The sequence below is a fragment of the Scardinius erythrophthalmus genome (genome assembly GCF_964197995.2).
Source record: "Scardinius erythrophthalmus genome assembly, chromosome: 4".
Lineage (NCBI taxonomy): Eukaryota > Metazoa > Chordata > Actinopteri > Cypriniformes > Leuciscidae > Scardinius > Scardinius erythrophthalmus.
The window spans coordinates 27,258,797-27,277,275 of NC_138224.1; the positions used below are offsets into that span (position 1 = coordinate 27,258,797).

Sequence of the window (18,479 nt, forward strand, 5' to 3'; positions counted from 1 at the left end):
ATCGTAAAAGGGACTTTGTATGCAAACAGAGGATCAGAAATCCAATTCATAATTGTGCACAAGTTTTATTAACTAAATCACAAACGTAACTAACACTAAACAAACATGCATACATACATTCATTCATACATACATACATTCATCCATACATACATGCATAGGTCAAGGTGTGAGGGTTATGGAACCGGAAACAGAAAATAGAACTCTGGAGCAAGATCTATTTTAGTATGAAAAGAACCATCAGCTGATCATTTTCAAAGCACCTCATTAAATTGATATACTGTACTTGCATGGTCAGTTGCAATCGTGGACAATTCTTGAAGTGGTTGAAAAACGAGTCCGTTGGTGGTCTGTGAGGGTCAAAAGTCATGGTGCAAGTTGCAATCGTTTCTTCTCCGTTGGATGAAGAAGATAGGATGAACTTGTATTGTCACTGTTCTCATGGCTGGAGTGCAGATTGTGGCCTACACGCTCTGGGCCGGCAGGACACAGAGCACATGGTGAGACTTGCGAGGGACTTCGTCCGTGTTGAATGACGTCACTGAACTCCTGAAGTTGTCCTTGATGCTGGAGTGAGCACATGTCCTGGATGCTACGAAGCCTCCTGCCCTGGGCCTGTTGAGGCCACGCTGGACCGCACGGCATCCTTAAGGCAAGAGTTGTCCGTTTCCTTCTTAGTTGGATTTAAGAAAGGCAGTCTGACTCGGCCTGCAGATATTGACTCTACCCTAGAAGGCACATCTACAAGTATGACAAACTTTGAAGTGATTTTAATAGTGTTTGTTTTGACAATACAATAAACGTATTTCCTGATCCCAAATTAATGAGCCTCTGCTTGCCGTTTGTCCCTTAAATAAACTGGTCTGTTTAGTGTATCTCACTCTTTTGCTTTACTTTGTGTCCCACTCAAGCACTCCCCTTTTTCGCTTTAGACTGATATTTGGTCAGAATACTTACATATATCTTGAGATTGCCATCCCTTTTATGATCCCCATCTCCTAGCCAGTTGCTGTAGAATGCTCTAAAGCTTTTGAAAATGAAGTTTACATTGTTTTAAAGTTGTAGATTATAATAAAAACAGTGTTTTAGTTGACATTTAAGTATTTTTTTCTCTTTTGCAGTGTTCAACGAATACACAGACAGCGTGAACAAAGAGCGCGGCAGGACAGCAGAGGAGCATGACCAACCTGGTGAATGCAACAAACACACACCAAAAACCCTACTAATTGGTCACATTTTTAGAGTCAGTTTGTAATGGAGATCTACTGCTTAAGGAAATTTGTCAACAATATGGAGTGTCTAGTCAGGACACGGAAGGCAGGGATAGTCGTTGAATGGTTTTAATAAATATACTTCTAAAATACAGATGCACAGGCACTATTTCTCATGAACTTTACAGTGAAGGTGTGGTTCTAAATGAAAGGAAATAAACATCAATATTACTTACATAAATACAATTTAGTTAACTGAATAACTATCTCTAGTCATTTAAATAAACAGTGCTAAACATGTCCTGAAACGTAACTACAATGAGAATAACATATAAGTTACACATACAACAGATATAAAGGCTGTCACTGACTATAAACATTAACATAAATGACTAATATAAACTTATCTATATGATATAGTTTCAACTTACTTGTGGTCACTGACGCACACGAACACAATGTGAAGATTAGCTTAACTGAAACTGAACTGACAGCTGTTCTCTACAAGCCAGGGCATGTCAACATGTCAGAAAAGGGGCGTGGTCTGAACGAACACACGCTGTACATGCTCTGTCCATGTTCACATCACTTGAGCCTTTTGCACACAGTTGGTCCCACTCTGCTCTGTCTGAGTATAAAGCGATTGATGATAGTAATTCAATCATTCCTGCATGTGCTTCACAATATAATCATGATAGTTTAAAGTCTGTGGTAGGATTTTACTGTAAAAATAGAATCCATTTTGATCATGTGATTTGGGGTCAGCTTATCTGAAACTGATCTGACTGAATATCCCTCCTAAACATATTTTCATATGTTCTTTTGTGTGTGTGTGTGTGTGTGTGTGTGTGTGTGTGTGTGTGTGTGTGTGTGTGTGTGTGTGTGTGTGTGTTATCAAGTAATTTAGATAGATTTTCATTTCCAGTACCAGTACCGTCAGATGGGAAATCAAAATCAGTACAACAGGAGAAAAAGTCAGATTTGTGCATGGCCAGTTTACAACACTTTGAAGTTGTCGATTTACTAGGTGACAGCATTTCTGTGCATAGGTGTTAACTCTAGGCATGTGGATTTCCACTGACTTGACCGAATGTTTTATCACTTGTGTAATGTCTCCTGAAAATTGCCCCGAGAAACAGGATCAAAGAAGGCAACAGAAAAGGCAGTGGTCTCCAAAAGAGGTTGCAGCTATAATGAGACATTTTAAAAAGCACATTGCCAAGGGAAAACTGGCCACAAAAATCGAATGCCAGCAGTGCAAGAACGCTGAACATCCTGCTCTTGATAGGCGGTCACTTCAAAACATCAGAGACTTTGTTCGAAATCGGGGCATGGCTCTGAAAAAGAAGACCAGCCAGTAAAATGTTATGTTGCTGTTATGATGCAATTTTTTTGTAGTTCTTTGTTGTTCTTAAAAAAGGGCTAGTTTCCGTTGATGCCTCTGTTTTTTGGAAAACTGCTGTCTGTATTAAAATGGCACCTTTTCACTGACTGATGTAAATTTGTCTGTTTGTATAAGCTGTCTTTTACAAGGTCATACTGGATGTAGATTACCAGTCATATATCACACAAATAGCATTGTATTTCAGGAGACCACTGCACTTTAAAGTGGTCCTCCCACTGCATCAGCGATGTCATTGCTGCATGTGTACCTTATTAAATACCACTTTTATTAGCAATGACTTTGAAGTTTAATCACTCAAGCCCTCAAAGGGGCAAAAGACATAAATCAGACAATAAAAGTGGTTGCACACATTGACCTATCTATATCTATTTTTATACTACAGGGCTGTTGAATGCTTGAATCTGATTGGTTGACGAACGTTCTAAGGTGTGCATTATTTTCAGGGAAACGCACAGCTAAAGTAGTTCCAGGCAGGTCTTGACCGCATTACAGTTCCATATCACTGTGCGTAGTTAACTGTAATAACGGAAAATAGGATACAATTCATAACAAGAAAAAACATTTAGCCCCATGAGCTTGATCTGGAATTTTCAATGTCTAGCTTCACAATCAATGGAAACATGCAGTTTAATTTTAATAAATAAAGTATATTCCTATCTATAATCAATAGAAAATTATTAACTGAATATAGGCTAAATAAATGGATAATCCTGCCGCACAAATTATTATTGCAGATAATATAACAAATAAATAATTATTGATAGGCCTACTTGTTAAAAGGGTTTTGTGTTTCATTTATTTGGCTAGTCTACTGTCATCTGTCAATAATATAAAAAAAGAATGAACGAATTAATTAAAACGAATTGAATTAATAAATAAATAATAATATTGACGCACATGCTTTTCTGTCTCATTATTGCAACATCTCTCTCTCTAATAACTGCATTAATAACTGGGGACACACTTTAAGGCCGGTTATGAATGTAATTTGATACGTATGACTGATCATGCCCAAAGTGTTCAGCGCGTTCAGTCTGTGTTCAAAGTCGGTGTTTAAAATCTGCTGCAGTCGATGAAAACAGTCAGAGAATGTGTCAGCTAGTCGTGTGTCCCAGCATTAGTCTGCTATCAGTGGCTCAAACCTCCGTTACTAACTCTAAAATGACGTTTTGGAATTAGCAACGGAGGCATTGGATTAGATGCGTAGAAACTTAGTCCTACATACAAGAGCGTTTTAATGACAAAAACTTTACAAACGTCTTGAAATACATAATCTGAACAATGTTTTGAAGTGTGGTAACTGTAGTATAAGCGGAATAATTGACTCCGCTTCGCATCGTGACCGCATTACCACCTCGGGTGTGCATTATTTTTCTAACAATTCAACGGCCTGTCGTCAATTATTCCTTACATGTATCTATATCAATATAAATATAAAAAGATAGAGAGGCTCTTATTTAGAGAGTTATATTGTCTGTTAAAATCTGTCCTCATATGATAGGTGTGGTATTTTAATGCACAGTGCCTTCACTTAAGTGTATGTGTTTGGACATGTTCCATTAATCGTGATTGACCCTTTAATGCACTTCAGTGACAGTTTTGTGTGTTGTATAGCTACTGTCCTCACAAATTGGGTTAGTCCTTATAATTTCAATTTGTGTCAGGGGTGGGGCTTATGCACCTAATTAACTTCTGTCCTCATAATTAGGCATGTTGTCAGATTGTTACATTTTCAGTTGTGTTGTGTGTATTCAATATTTGAAGTGGAATTTGTGTTGTATGGCTTAAAAAATATTTTTTGATATTAACCACATCTTTGTGAAGCAAGTGGAAAGGGGAGCCCCTCTAATGTGGCAAAAAAACCTGTTTGGGCAGCAGTGTCCCTTCAGTATACAAAAACCTGTGTTTGTGTGCGTGCATGTGTGTGTTTGGGTGTGTTGGATGTGTGATTGCCCTGCACTGCCTACTTTATACTGGGTGTGATCTTAAATTGACATTCCTTGACAACAATACTGCAACACATAATCTGTATCTTAGAATCAGGTTCAATTAGCTTACTTAAGATTTCATTTTTGTCTAACCTGGGCTTATGCCTTGAGCAGCACCATAAAGTTACATTTTGCCTTGATAGTGAGGCTATAGGCTATGCCTGGTTTTATCTGTGGTTATCATGATCTAAATGCATGGCACTGGATGACCAATGGATAATTTTAATAAAACTCAGTCAGAATATTACATTTACCAAATAAAAATGCGGTTGTTAAAAAATGTTTAACAGATGAAGAGTTTGGTTCCAAAACGCGATAAACGCCAATTTTGAAAAAATCGAGTTACCGCCAAAACAAGCTCCCGATTTACTCACTATTCAAAGTTCGATAATCAGTTTTTAACAAAACGCGATATCCGCTGTGTTTCGCTGCCCTGTTTCTTCCCTTTTTTCCCAAACAGAGACAAACGCCAATCCTGTTTTTCTGCAAAGCCCGACAGTTCCACTCGCCTTTAGACTTTTACGACGACGACACATGCATTATATTGCATTGCATAAAATGTGTGCTGGTCAACTAGTCTAAAATTAAGAAACCCCTATAAAACTAAAAAAAAAAAAGAAAAAAAGTACAATTAAGATAGGCTACTTAATTTATTATTCCAATATCCAAATATGATACTAAATACCACAGGGAAAAGGGCTTCTATTTGTGACGTGCTGTCTTTGCATTTGAACATTGCACATTTTAAACAGGACACGCATTAGCTGAATAAATGTTACCAATACAAACATATTTATAGAAAACAGTTGACAATGATTAGACAGGAGTCCAATAATAGCATAACAAATCACTTATTCTAAAAAGAATATCAAGTATAACGGTAAGTTAGACGAATCCGACATATAAGGGCTGTTAACAGTAAAATATTTGACGTTCGTCATTTAATGAATTTTAAAAACAAGGATGGATAATACAAAATGCTTTCTGACATTTTGACAGAAAAAAAAACAAAACAAAAACAAGCAAGAACAAAATTTAAACTTAGCCCGTCAAATTTAATTTTACAATTATCTTCTCAAGAGAGCTTGCGCAGCACTGATACAGCGGTAGCCTACTTTTGAATCCATAACTAACACGCTAGTTTTCATACAAAATAAATATGTAACATAAATAGGTACTTTAGTTATTATTAACACAATAACGTAACACATGAAGGCTACGTGTCTTAGCACTGAGAATTAATTAATAAACGCCTGTTTCTCCAGACTTGCGCTTATCGGTAATCCACAAATCACATCACTTTCATAATCACTAAGCTATAGCGATTTCAAGTTTATTAAGATTTATTGTTCAGCATTTCTTGAGCATTTTATTATTTGCATGGCTGAATGATGTCTTCCTCTTTTCTGAGTGACCATGAAGAACGGAGTATTTTAAGATAATCCATGCGATCCGTGTGATCATCGAATCCATAGGATTAGGTTAGGATTCAACTTTCCATATCGAGCCCAGCCCAGCCCGTTTACCTTCAGGAGTCAGATGTACAGTGACTACTGTACTGTCCTCGCTTATGAAATCAGCCAGACTGCGGCCGCGGGAGTGGAAGGCGGATCGAGCGGGATTTTTTTATTGGTGTCGATTTTCAGTCTCTTTTTAATGATAGGCCTTTCGCATCTGTCAATCATCCCCGCTTGCTATTTGGGAATGAATCCAGCGCTATGATCGGTCGAACTCTTCTTCTTTTGCTGTTGCTTGATTTGAGGACTGCGCGTGCAGAGGGAAAGAAGCGGAAGCCGTCAAAAGACAACCACGATAGAGAAGTCAGAAAGAAAGTCAGAAACTCAGGCTGTGGTAAAATACCGGCAATTGCTTGTTCTCACAGTGAATCAAAAAACTTTTGTCATGCCGACAAACTGACAGCTGACGATCTTGTTAAAAACTTTGACACTCTCTACTGTCATACCACGAAGGCCAAACAAGACCAAGCAATTTTACGCCTGATAACAGTAAAACGGGTACAGCGAAGACATCCCAAGGTGGCAATTGAAGATGCACAGAAGGAGAGGGAGGTCACGAACGAGTACTGCTTGCTCTCCAAGGATCATCCCACGAAGGTTCCTGTCTGCAAGGCAACTTTCTGTGCAGTGCTGGGTGAGTTTATTTGTTTTATTTCATGACACTAGTTCACTGCCTTAATAGTCAGTGATGGGCAAGCTACTTGATATGTGTATTGAGCTAAGATACCAGCTACTCTACAATAAATGCAGCTTCACTACACAGAAGCTACCACCCATAAAAGTGTAGCAAGCTAAGTTACAAACTGTCAAAAGTAGCTTGATAGGCTACATCATAGCTGTCAACCCTCCCGTTTTTTTCCGGGTTTCTCACGTATTTTAATTTTTAATATTTACCCGTAAAATATTCCGTATTTTAATAATCTAATAACATTAACTCTACCATCGGACCTGTCAGTATCTAGCTACTGTTGTCCTGTTGCTACCCCCTTGCCCTTCCAGCAAATCTAGATGTTTTCAAAGCATCGTTTTTCTTGCTTGAAGGCAACCTTAGAGTGAGATTATTTAAGATGACGGCGTGGTTTTGCGAGAGCAGTGGTGCTACGAGTAGAGAAAGAATTCCCCGTTTGAATATTCACTCCAAGTTGGCCTACCATAACTTCCCAACTCTGCACTGTAGCCCATAAGCTGCATGACAGGCTATTTATATTTTTCTTTAAAATAACCAAATGCATTTGTTCAACTTTATGAAGAAGAATTACACACTAGGCTACTTTTTGGCACACATTTTGTTTGCGCAGGAGAGAGAATGACAGCGCACAGGGGCATCGATAACAGAACTTTAGCCTTGTTAGGGCTGTATGAAGTTGACCAAATTAATATAGGCTGTTGTTAGGCATAAATAAAGTACTTTGTTGGATACATTATTGGCTGACCAATGCACAAGCTTGCAATTGCGAAACGGACTAATACTGCAGCCCTTCTAACGTTGGGGGACGAATGTTGACGTTTTCCCGTATTTTGGGTGAGAAACCCGGGAAATCTCCCTTATTTTCAATGCTCAATGTTGACAGCTATGCACTGTTAATAGTTTTGTTCCTGAATAATTAAATAAATCAATAGATAGATAGATGAATAAATAGATAGATAAATACACAAATAGATAAATAAATAACATGCTAAAAGTGAGATATTATGTAAAAAGTTATTCAAGTTGTTGGTTTGTAGGCCAACCCATTTCAGGCTGAAATGGATTTGTGGTTGACTGCCACTGTATATTCTGATGAGCCACTAGCCTATGCTATCTCAGTTTCCCCTTAACAAAGAAATAAAATGTTATTTTAACTTTTGTCGTTGCAGGTATTAGCAAAGATAGAGTAGCTCGAGTGGCAAGATATTATGCAGAGAATGCTGAAGCCAGACCAGAATGTAGGGGTGGTGCTCGCAAAGTTACAGAAAATGAAGAAAAAAAGAAACTTGTGATGGATCACATTCAAACATTCACTTGTAGGGCAAGCCACTATGGCAGAAGAGGAGCACCTGGGCGGAAATACCTTCCCAGTGACCTCAGCGTAAAAAAATTGCACGATTTGTTCAAGCAGCAAAATCATGACGCTGTTAGCTACTCTCTCTATTACAGTGTTTTCCGATACAGTTTCAACCTTGCATTTGGACATCCAGCCACCGACGCGTGTTCTACATGTGCAAAGATTCATCTCACAGTAAAGAACCCCAGCTTTCCCGAAGAGAAGCGTACAGCATCAGCATCTTTCATTTTGCATCGCAGACGAGCAAGGGTGTTTTATGATTTGCTTGGGCAAAGTGACAATGCAGCATTGGCAGTCTGCTTCGACATGATGCAGAATCTGGTACTCCCAAGAACCCCCATTGGTCAGGCGTACTACTCCCCGCCAGCTCTACATGTACATCTTTGGTGTTGTTGTCCATGCTGGGAAAGGCAGCAAGCAAAGCAAGGATGACATCCATCTTTATACATGGATGGAACACGAGAACAGAAAAGACAGTAATTTGACTGCTTCTGCTCTGAACCACTGTTTTCGGCAGCCATTGAATGTTGCACTTTGCAATGTTCAGAAGTTGAGATTATTCAGTGATTCCTGTTTTGGACAAAACAAAAATGTGAATGTTCTGTCAATGCTGTTTGCTTTAACAAAGCAGAATTTTCCGAATATGATCACTAAATATGTGTTTCCCATCAGGGGACACAGTTTCCTTCCTGTCGACCGCGTTTTCGGGAGGATTGAGCAGCAGATTCGAAAGCACAATACCATCCTCATGCCAGAGGAGTACTATGACATTTTGAGGAGCCATGGACATGTCCATGTCTACGGCCAGGACTGGCAAGCTTATGATTTCAAGAAGGCAACACAGGTTTTTATAAAGCCACAGAAGTCATTCAAGCTCAGTGATGCTAGAATGCTGGAATTGAGGAATGACAAACTTGGATTCAAGACTGTGTACAACAGTGACTTCTGCTATCACTCGGTTTTGAAGCAAGGACAGAACTGGGCAAACTTCAAGCCGAGTCATCTCCCAAATGTAAGCACAGTGAAGGATGCAAAAAGAAAGGATGTGCTTAACTTGCTTGCTGAAATTGGTGCCAGTGACACTGTGCGTGCCTTCTATGATGAAGCACTCATTGTAAATGATGCCGACCGCGACAGCCATGAAGAATAATTCTGCCGATTGTGTCTTTTGAGTTCATTGATTCAGTGCATAACAAGTGTGTGTGTACACGTGTGTATGTGAGAAAGACCTGAGCAAACAGGAGGAGGAGTTAAGTGAGTGGGGAGAAAGTCTGTGTGTGGTTGGGTGTGTCTAGATAATGGCACTTCACAATGGCACTGAATTGTAGTTGTCCATAATAGATAAATAGATAAATAGATAAATAAATAAATAGATAAATAAATAGATAAATAACATGCACTACAACATGATTAATGTATTTCATATATCTGTGTTCCACTATAAGAAATTTGTTCAAGTTGGCATTGTTATGTAAATCGACTGTCATGGTTGCTTATAGCCTAGTTATGTGGCACAATCTCACACAGATGTATAGTTTATTTAAAGTTATATTTTGCACAGAAATATTGTTATGTTTTTTAATGACACAGAAATATTGTTTTTATGAACATGTTTTTATGAAGTATTGTGATGGATGTATTTTTTAGAAATCTGTTGTCCAAGTTTGGGACTTGTATGTATAGATAACTTACTATTTAATACTATTTAACTTAATGATTTACAGTTTCGTACATTGTTTTGAAAATTGAATGAATGTAGTGTACAGAATAACAAGATGAATGCAACAGAAACAAAATGCTCTAATGTTACGTACGAGTTCAGGATGAACTTGAAATGTTGCTATGAACAGCATTAATATCAGACTGAAATGAATGCAATCTGAAAAAGGCATCGAGATGAATGTACTTTTAAAAATTGTTTTAATGGTTTAATATAAGTGATGTTGTTCAAGTTTGGGTTTTGTCATATGTATAGACAACCTTTCCTTGTTATTTATTGTTATGTCTTTGCTCAATTTCATACAGAAAGTGAGTTTTTGTTGATGAAATGGATTTGTAGCATTTTGGGGGAAAACGTGTTATTGCATTTTGGAGAAAAAAAAATGTCTTTGTTTAATAAATGTTTAAAATCAAAATATGGATTTGATTTTTTTTATGTTATTACAAACTCATAATGATATATTACAGTTTGAAACAGAAAATAACAGTTTTCATACAAAGTCTTTTGGGAAAGAAAATGCCTTTTTTCTCAATTTAACAATTTTGGATTTATAGCGTTTTGGAACCAAACTCTTCAGATGTTACTGTTTTTGTTAATGAACATACATTTACCATAGTAAATCTGCATTCTAACTCAAGCTAATATTGTTAACTATCAAATATTAGTTGAGACAAAACATGCAATATTAATATTGCAGCCTGCACTGAAAACTGTGCTGAAGATACGTGCCATCAAAGTCACAAACCTGTTTCAAAACATGAAACAATATCCCCCAATATGCAGAAACTAAAAAATTCATTTTTCTATTAAGATTTTTATTTTGTTAAGGAAAAATGACAAATGTTTGAATGTTCTACCTCAGATTTGTGAAATGTTCACCTGTTTGTCATGATATGTTCTGACAATAAAGAGTAGTTTGAAACCACAGTTAACGCTTTGTTTTCTACAACTTTCACTTAGGAGCAAAAATCTGACTTTAAACTTGAAAGAAATAAAGATTTGACATTTATCGTGATAATTATCAATATCGACTGATATAAAAAAAAATTTTTTTTTTTTTGTCCATATCGCCCAGCCCTACACTGGCTTCTCATTTCTCTGTCTCTACATATATAATATATATATATATATATATATATATATATATATATATATATATATATATATATATATATATTAAAGTGCTGGCAAAGTTACACGTTACACAATAATAAGCAGACCACTGCCTGCCCATTCTCAACAAGTCAGATGCACATGGTTAAATAATGTAATGCATGCTATGTATGAGCATTTAAGTGTAAATAAAACCCTGAAATAACAGTTTAACCCTTCACTATATTCACAAATAATATTATATTCGCACATTTAGAGGTTATTGGTGGATTTGTCAACTCCGTCAGCTTACAGGTCAACTCCATCAGACATAGAACCTGACGGAGTTGACGTCTGACGGAGTTGACGTAAGGGCATGTATTTTCCCGCCAAAACATGTATTGTACACTGCAGCTAGGTAGTTTTTCCTCAGTTGCTAGCTGTCCCAATAACCTCACTAAAATGCTTAAATTCAATCCACAATGGTTTAAAAAAAAGTATCTTAACAGAAAGATGGTATTGACATGGTGCAGCTGTGACCATAGGAATATTGACATTGTTTGTCTAAAAAAAAAAAAAAAATGTAAAACGTACCAGAGCATGTGTGGTAGTGCTGCATTCACCACAGGCAGGGAGATGAAAATGGATATAGCTGACCATGCTTTTTCCTGATTTAAAGAGCTTTATGAAAACAATCTGACGGAGTTGACAGAAACTGAGGACACAACTTTAATAGGCAGATTTTTATGGAAAATATTGTTTGATGTTCACTTCATGCATTTTTTTTTTATATTTATACCCCTTATTTTTTATTTGATATGTTTTCACAATTGTAGAGCTTTTTTAAAGTTTTTTGGGATGGTTAATATTGTGACCTCTTGCTGAGGACAAGTGCAATAACATGGACCTTCTAACCACAGACCATAAATTAAAACAAATTTTCCCCAAAAAGATAAAAAAAGTTTATTCTAAAAATCAGATAGGTATATACAATTCCTTTAGATTTAACTTTGTAAGTATGTCAATCATGATGAATTTCTTAATTTTTGCTATAAATTAGACTTTTCTATGTGGGACATGTTTTGTCCCGACTCTCAAGAATCAGTGATATTTATATACACACACACACACACACACACACACACACACACACACACACACACACACACACACACACACACACACACACACACACATTTGAGCAGAAAATCCATTTTGGGGCACATTCATCTGCTGCGTGAATGTAGCTTTGATTTCACACAGACGGATAATTTCTGGTGCCATTGTAAATTGCTGAGCCATTTAAAACGCTTTCCACAAAAAGAACAATTATAGGGTCTCACTTCTGTGTGACTTTTCCTGTGTATCTGTAAGTGTGATGGCAAAAGAAATGTCTTTTTACACTGGTCACAATTAAATCGCCTTCCTCCAGAGTGAATGAGCAGGTCATTTCTTGAATTGCTCCTTTTCATAAACCTCTTGTCACACTCAGATATTTGTAATTTCTTTCTAGAATGAGTTTGCAAATGACGTTTCAGGTAATTTCTTAAATTGCTCCTTTTCGTAATCCTCTTGTCACACTCAGATCTTCGTAATTTCTTTCTAGAATGAGTTTGCAAATGCAATTTCAGGTCTCTATGATATTTGAAAGTACTCTCACACCAAAGACACTTGTAAGGCCTCTCTCCAGTATGAACCCTTGAGTGAATGTCAAGGTTTCCTTTAACTGTGAAACTCTTTCCACACTGAAGACAGGTATAAGGCTTCTCTCCAGTGTGAATTCTTGTGTGAATCTCAAGGTTTGCATTTTTTTTGAAAGTCTTTCCACAGTGATGGCACATGAAAGGCTTCTCTCCGATGTGTATTTCTACATGATTCTTAAGGTGCTTCTTGTCTGTGAAACTTCTACCACACTGATGACATATTAAACAGTTATCTTTTGAGTGAATCTTCATGTGGTAATTAAGGGTTATTGTAAATCTGAAACTCTTTCCACACTGACCACATACAAACGGCTTCTCTCCAGTGTGAATTGACATGTGCTTATTAAGGGTTCCTTTATGAGTAAAACTCTTTTCACAATGAGGGCATTTGTAAGGCTTCTCTCCAGTGTGAATTCTTGTGTGGCAGTTAAGGCTTGCTTTTTGAGAAAAACTTTTTCCACACTGTTGACAGGTGTAAGGGCTCTCTCCAGTGTGAACTCTCATATGGACTTTTAGGTTTCCTTTTCGAATAAAATTTTTCCCACACTGTTGGCATGTGTAAGGGTTCTCTCCAGTGTGAATTCTCATGTGATCTTTAAGGCTTCCTTTTTGAGTGAAACTTTTTCCACATTGTTGGCAGGTGAATGGGGTCACTTTAAAGTGAATTCTCATATGGACTTTCAGGTTTCCTTTTTGAGTGAAACTTTTTCCACATTGTTGGCAGGTGAAAGGGCTCTCTTTAGTGTGAACTCTCATGTGGGATTTAAGACTACCTTTTTGAGCAAAACTCTTTCCACATTGCTGGCAAGTAAATGGCTTCTCTCCTGTGTGAATTCTCATGTGAACTTGAAGGTTTTTATGTTTTATGAAACTCTTTCCACAATGTTCACAGGTGATATAACTTCCAGTTTCTGTATTTTGAGCTCTTTTTCGTGACAAAGTCTTTTCATTCTGTGAGCAACACAAGGATTTTTCTCCAGGTATTAAATCATGTTTTGCATACAGATCTTTGACTTCCTTTTTAGTGTCCTCTTGACTCTCCTCTTTTAGTGCCATCAGATCTAAGAAAAAATAACCCCAGTTTAATGGCACAAAGCGACACAATTCAAAACATTTAGACATGTAAAGCATAAAAAAAAAAAAAAAACGTGTACACTAGATCCTATATACATTCGCTATTCACTAATGCAGGGGACACACTTAACGACTAGTTGAAACATTCTAAGACTAAACTGAACACACTTACAGACTCTTTCCAACTGTAGCAGATTTTAAACACCGACTGAACGTAACTTTCTGACTCGGGTTGTTTGGGCAAGATCGATCTTAAGTATCAAATTACATTCATAATCTGCCTTACAGTCGTTAAAGGGTTACTTCAGGATTTAGCATTAAGCTTTGTATTAGTAGAAAACCTGTAGTATTTTCGAATTACCATGCTTTCCCCCCTCATATCCCCCTGAGAGGAGAGATTTATGTATTTTTTGTCTGGAAAAAATCCTCCGATGACGCAAAAATCGTCATTTTGCGTCATCGGAGGATTTTCTGTCCAGAGGCTAAAGACTACAGCCAGTAGATGGCGTTGTTCCGCATGTTTACAGCCCACCCATAGAGGGTGGGATCTCACTCACAGAATGTACACAGTATCAGCCGTCTTTCTTTGGAAGCTAAGCTAGCATGCTCTTGTTTTGTGGAGAAAGCTGAATAATAGGAGAAAGCTGAGTAAGTAGGGGTTACCATCTTCCTTTTCCCGGACTTGTCCGGTGGGCGAGACTGTTAAAAATGTCCGGGATTCGGCTTTTGCGTTCTGCGGTCGCCATTCATTGTTTACATGCACACCTCTCGTTTCAATCTAACTGAATTAATTCCGATCGGTGAATCTGACTGTAGTGTTTACATGAACGCTAAACAAGTGATCGGTTGATGTGTGTTTTACCCTTGCTACGAAAATTTCCGCTCCTCCGTGAGAGATGCGAGACCCGGCGCATCTGGTAATGACGCCATCGGCCTCGCGCCGTTCTCCCGCGGCCGTCAGCCTCGTCCTGCTCGCCACAGTAAACATGATGAATGCCGACTGTAGAACGCAAAAGCCGAATCCCGGACATTTTGGGTCTCTAAATCCCTGGCAAACTCATCACTTACTTAGGCTAGCCTTGTTGTTTTCAACTGTGCTCTCTAACCGGTAGGCGTGGCCTCCTAAGGCAGCGAAGCAAGTGCATTCTGGGAGTTGTTGTCTTTCATCCACATAAGCCAAAAATACATTTTCTGGCTTTTCTCGGTCTAGAAAGCTCCAAATTCAAAAATTTCTCCACATTTCTTCTACATAAATGACCTATTTTAAATACACATTCATCTTCCCAGAGGTGAAGTATCCCTTTAAGTGTTACTCCACTGCTTAAAAAACCAACGCTAAACACATCATTTGTAGAACATTACAGACCTATCTCTCTCCTACCATTCATTGCGAAGACACTTGAAAGAGCTGTTTTCAACCAAGTAACATCCTTTCTGTCTCTCAACAACCAGCTGGATGTCAACCAATCCGGCTTCAAGAAAGGGCATTCTACTGAGACTGCATTACTGTCTGTCACAGAAGCCCTACGGATCGCAAAAGCTGCTTCCAAATCCTCAGTCCTCATCCTCCTGGATCTGTCTGCTGCCTTCGACACTGTGAATCATCAAATCCTTCTGTCCAGCCTCTCAGCACTGGGCATCACAGGAACTTCACTCCACTGGTTTGAGTCCTATCTCACAGGTAGGTCCTTCAAGGTCGCATGGAGAGGCGAGGTATCCGGAGCACATCAACTGACCACAGGGGTTCCCCAGGGTTCAGTTCTTGGTCCCCTCCTCTTCTCCATCTACACCACATCACTGGGACACATCATACAAGCACACGGCTTCTCCTACCACTGCTATGCTGATGACACACAGCTCTTCCTCTCGTTTCAACCATATGATCCCACAGTAGCTGCACGGATCTCAAGCTGCCTGGCGGACATCTCGACGTGGATGAAGGAACATCACCTGCAGCTCAACCTGGCAAAGACTGAGCTTCTCGTCCTCCCTGCCAATCCGTCTCTGCAGCACAACTTCACTATCCAGCTAGAGTCATCATCAATCACCCCATCAAAGTCGGTGAGAAATCTTGGAGTAACGTTTGATGACCAGCTGACCTTCCCAGATCACATTTCAAAGACAGCTCGATCATGCAGGTTTGCACTGCACAACATCAGGAAGATCAGGCCTTTCCTAACTGAGCATGCAACACAACTTCTCGTCCAGACCCTGGTCATTTCTAGGCTTGACTACTGTAATGCTCTTCTGGCCGGACTTCCAGCATGTGCAACTAAACCCCTACAGATGATCCAAAATGCTGCAGCCCGTCTTGTCTTCAACGAGCCAAAGAGGGCCCACGTCACTCCTCTGTTCAGCTCACTGCACTGGCTACCTCTCGCTGCTCGCATCAAGTTCAAGGCATTGACGCTTGCTTACAGATCTATCACAGGCTCAGCTCCCTCCTACTTTCACTCACTCCTACGAGTCTACATCCCTACCAGAAACCTACGATCGGCCAACGAGCGACGTCTCGTGGTTCCATCCCAGAAAGCCACAAAATCACTTTCCAGAACATTCTCATTCACAGTTCCATGCTGGTGGAACGCTCTCCCCACCCTCATCCGGAATGCAGAATCCCTGACAACCTTCAAAAAACATTTGAAAACCCATCTCTTCTGGGAGCACTTAACCTCATAAAAAATAAAAAAAAACACCTCCCCTTTCCCTCTAAACGTCACTTATCGGGCTTATGCTACTCTGAATAATGCCTGAACTTTGTATTCAGCACTTCTTGCGCTGCCTTTTGTTTTTTGCCTCTTCATGATGACTCGCTTAATCTAGTCCTACTTTGTAAGTCGCTTTGGATAAAAGCGTCTGCTAAATGACTAAATGTAAATGTAAATAAAAAAATCAAGTCCATTGTGGGGGAGAAATTTGGAGTGATCTGAAGAAAACAATATTGTGAAAGGCTTTGCTGCATGCATTTTTGTGTTGGATAACCGCAAATGTGGAACTTCATCGCTGAGGAAGCACGCAGATAACTGGTAACAAACCAAGCAGTTCTATCGAACAGTATTTTTCACATTTAACACTGTTAAGTATGTGTGGTGTGCAGGGTGTGTTTGAACCCAAAATTGTCAGATGTAGGCTAGACGAAATTGATATAGTGTTGTATCCGCGTCTGTTCGATTGGTAAAATGTTATTAGGCTACTCAGTTTTGTGGTAACGTTAGGTACGTTTGTGGTACATTTCTGTAGAGCAGGCCATTTTAAACAAGGATCAAAGTTCTGCTTTGAGAATGAAACCAACCTGTTTGTTCCTCAGTATCTTCTTGTTTCACACTGAATGTTTCTTCAATCTTCATTTCTTCACTCTCTTCTTTAATAAACGCCATCATAATAACAGTGTGTCTCAGTTGTTTCACCAGTTTTTCTGTGTTTATACATAACGTCATGTTAAAGATGAGAATAATTAACAGAAAGAAAATAAATCCAAACTAAATCTCTGCGATCAATCTAAATCTCTAAATCAATCAGCTCTAGTTCAGTAGTTCAGTTCACTGGTAAGAGAGTCAGAGTGAGTTAATGGCCTTAAATTGCCCCATTAAAAAAATAAATAAAAAAACACTACAAAGTAGCCTAATAATAATAAAAATGTCTCGTGTCATCAGAGATACAGAATGACATGTCTCGTCATCAGAGATACATCTTTGTTGCCCAATTCAGATTTATAAGCAGCATTTGCTTCAATTGACTAACTTACAACGTTTCAAAAAGCTCTGTTTCTCTAATCTCTACTTTTTAATGAGCGATTCATGAAATAGGTAGCGCACTGATAAGAGCCTGTTTTGTTAGGCATGTGCGGATGCGTTTTATCTACAAAAATAACGTTATTTAATGATATATAAAGCATTATAATGTTACATTAAAAAAATATTTAATTAACTTTATATCTCTTGTAAAAACGTATCTCTTGATTGAACAGTTTGTATTGATTTAAACCGTTTAAATTACTAAAAATACAAACCTTTCTTCAGACGAATTACATCCTATGCAGTAGCGCGGCGCCTGCGTATGACGTCATACTGCCGCGCCAAAATAAAAGTCCTTTTTTTAGCGCATTGCATCCTGTGTGCATATTGCATGCTGTGCTGTTATACAGTCAGGATTTATTTAGGGTAATTTTTTAATTATCTCTTCCATACGCACATACTTACATTCATACACACGTTACTTGTTACTCTGCCCCAACTCTAAATCCACCAGAGCTCATGAATAATCACTGCTTCTTGAGATAAGGGTGCAAAACACACAAAAGCCCTCTTTATGTTAAAAAAATAAAATAAAAAATCATAAAAAAATAAAAAAATACTTAAAGACTTAGTTACCTCTAAAGGAAATCTGGATACTCGAGACATTCATTGCTATTATTTTTAAATAATTTTATTAGTATTATTTAAATACATGTTCTATACTTGGAAAATACATGTAATGTAATATTTACTTTATTTTTTTTTATTATTTTTTTTTTTTTACCAAAGCTTGCTCTATTTTGCTGTAGATCATTAAAGCGTAACACTGCCGAAAAAGTGCCTTCGTGCGCAAACGCTGCCTGCAAAGTCATTGCCTGATAGGGCAGCGAGGCAACAAGTCAGCAGCCTACGTACGTTTTCGGATGCAGCCATAGTCCTGGAAGTTTTATATTTCTTTATATTTTATACAAACAATGTTGAAGTCTCTGT

At 38.2% G+C, this 18,479-nt stretch overlaps 1 long non-coding RNA gene across 1 annotated transcript; it reads right to left on the reverse strand.

The window, feature by feature from the left end:
• Window positions 1–11,920: 11,920 nt before the first annotated feature.
• Window positions 11,921–17,867, reverse strand: LOC308690037. The gene is made up of 3 exons (XR_014030113.1): window positions 17,765–17,867; window positions 17,048–17,170; window positions 11,921–13,742 (listed from the first exon to the last, which is right to left on the reverse strand). It is a non-coding gene; the product is annotated as an uncharacterized lncRNA (long non-coding RNA).
• Window positions 17,868–18,479: the final 612 nt, after the last annotated feature.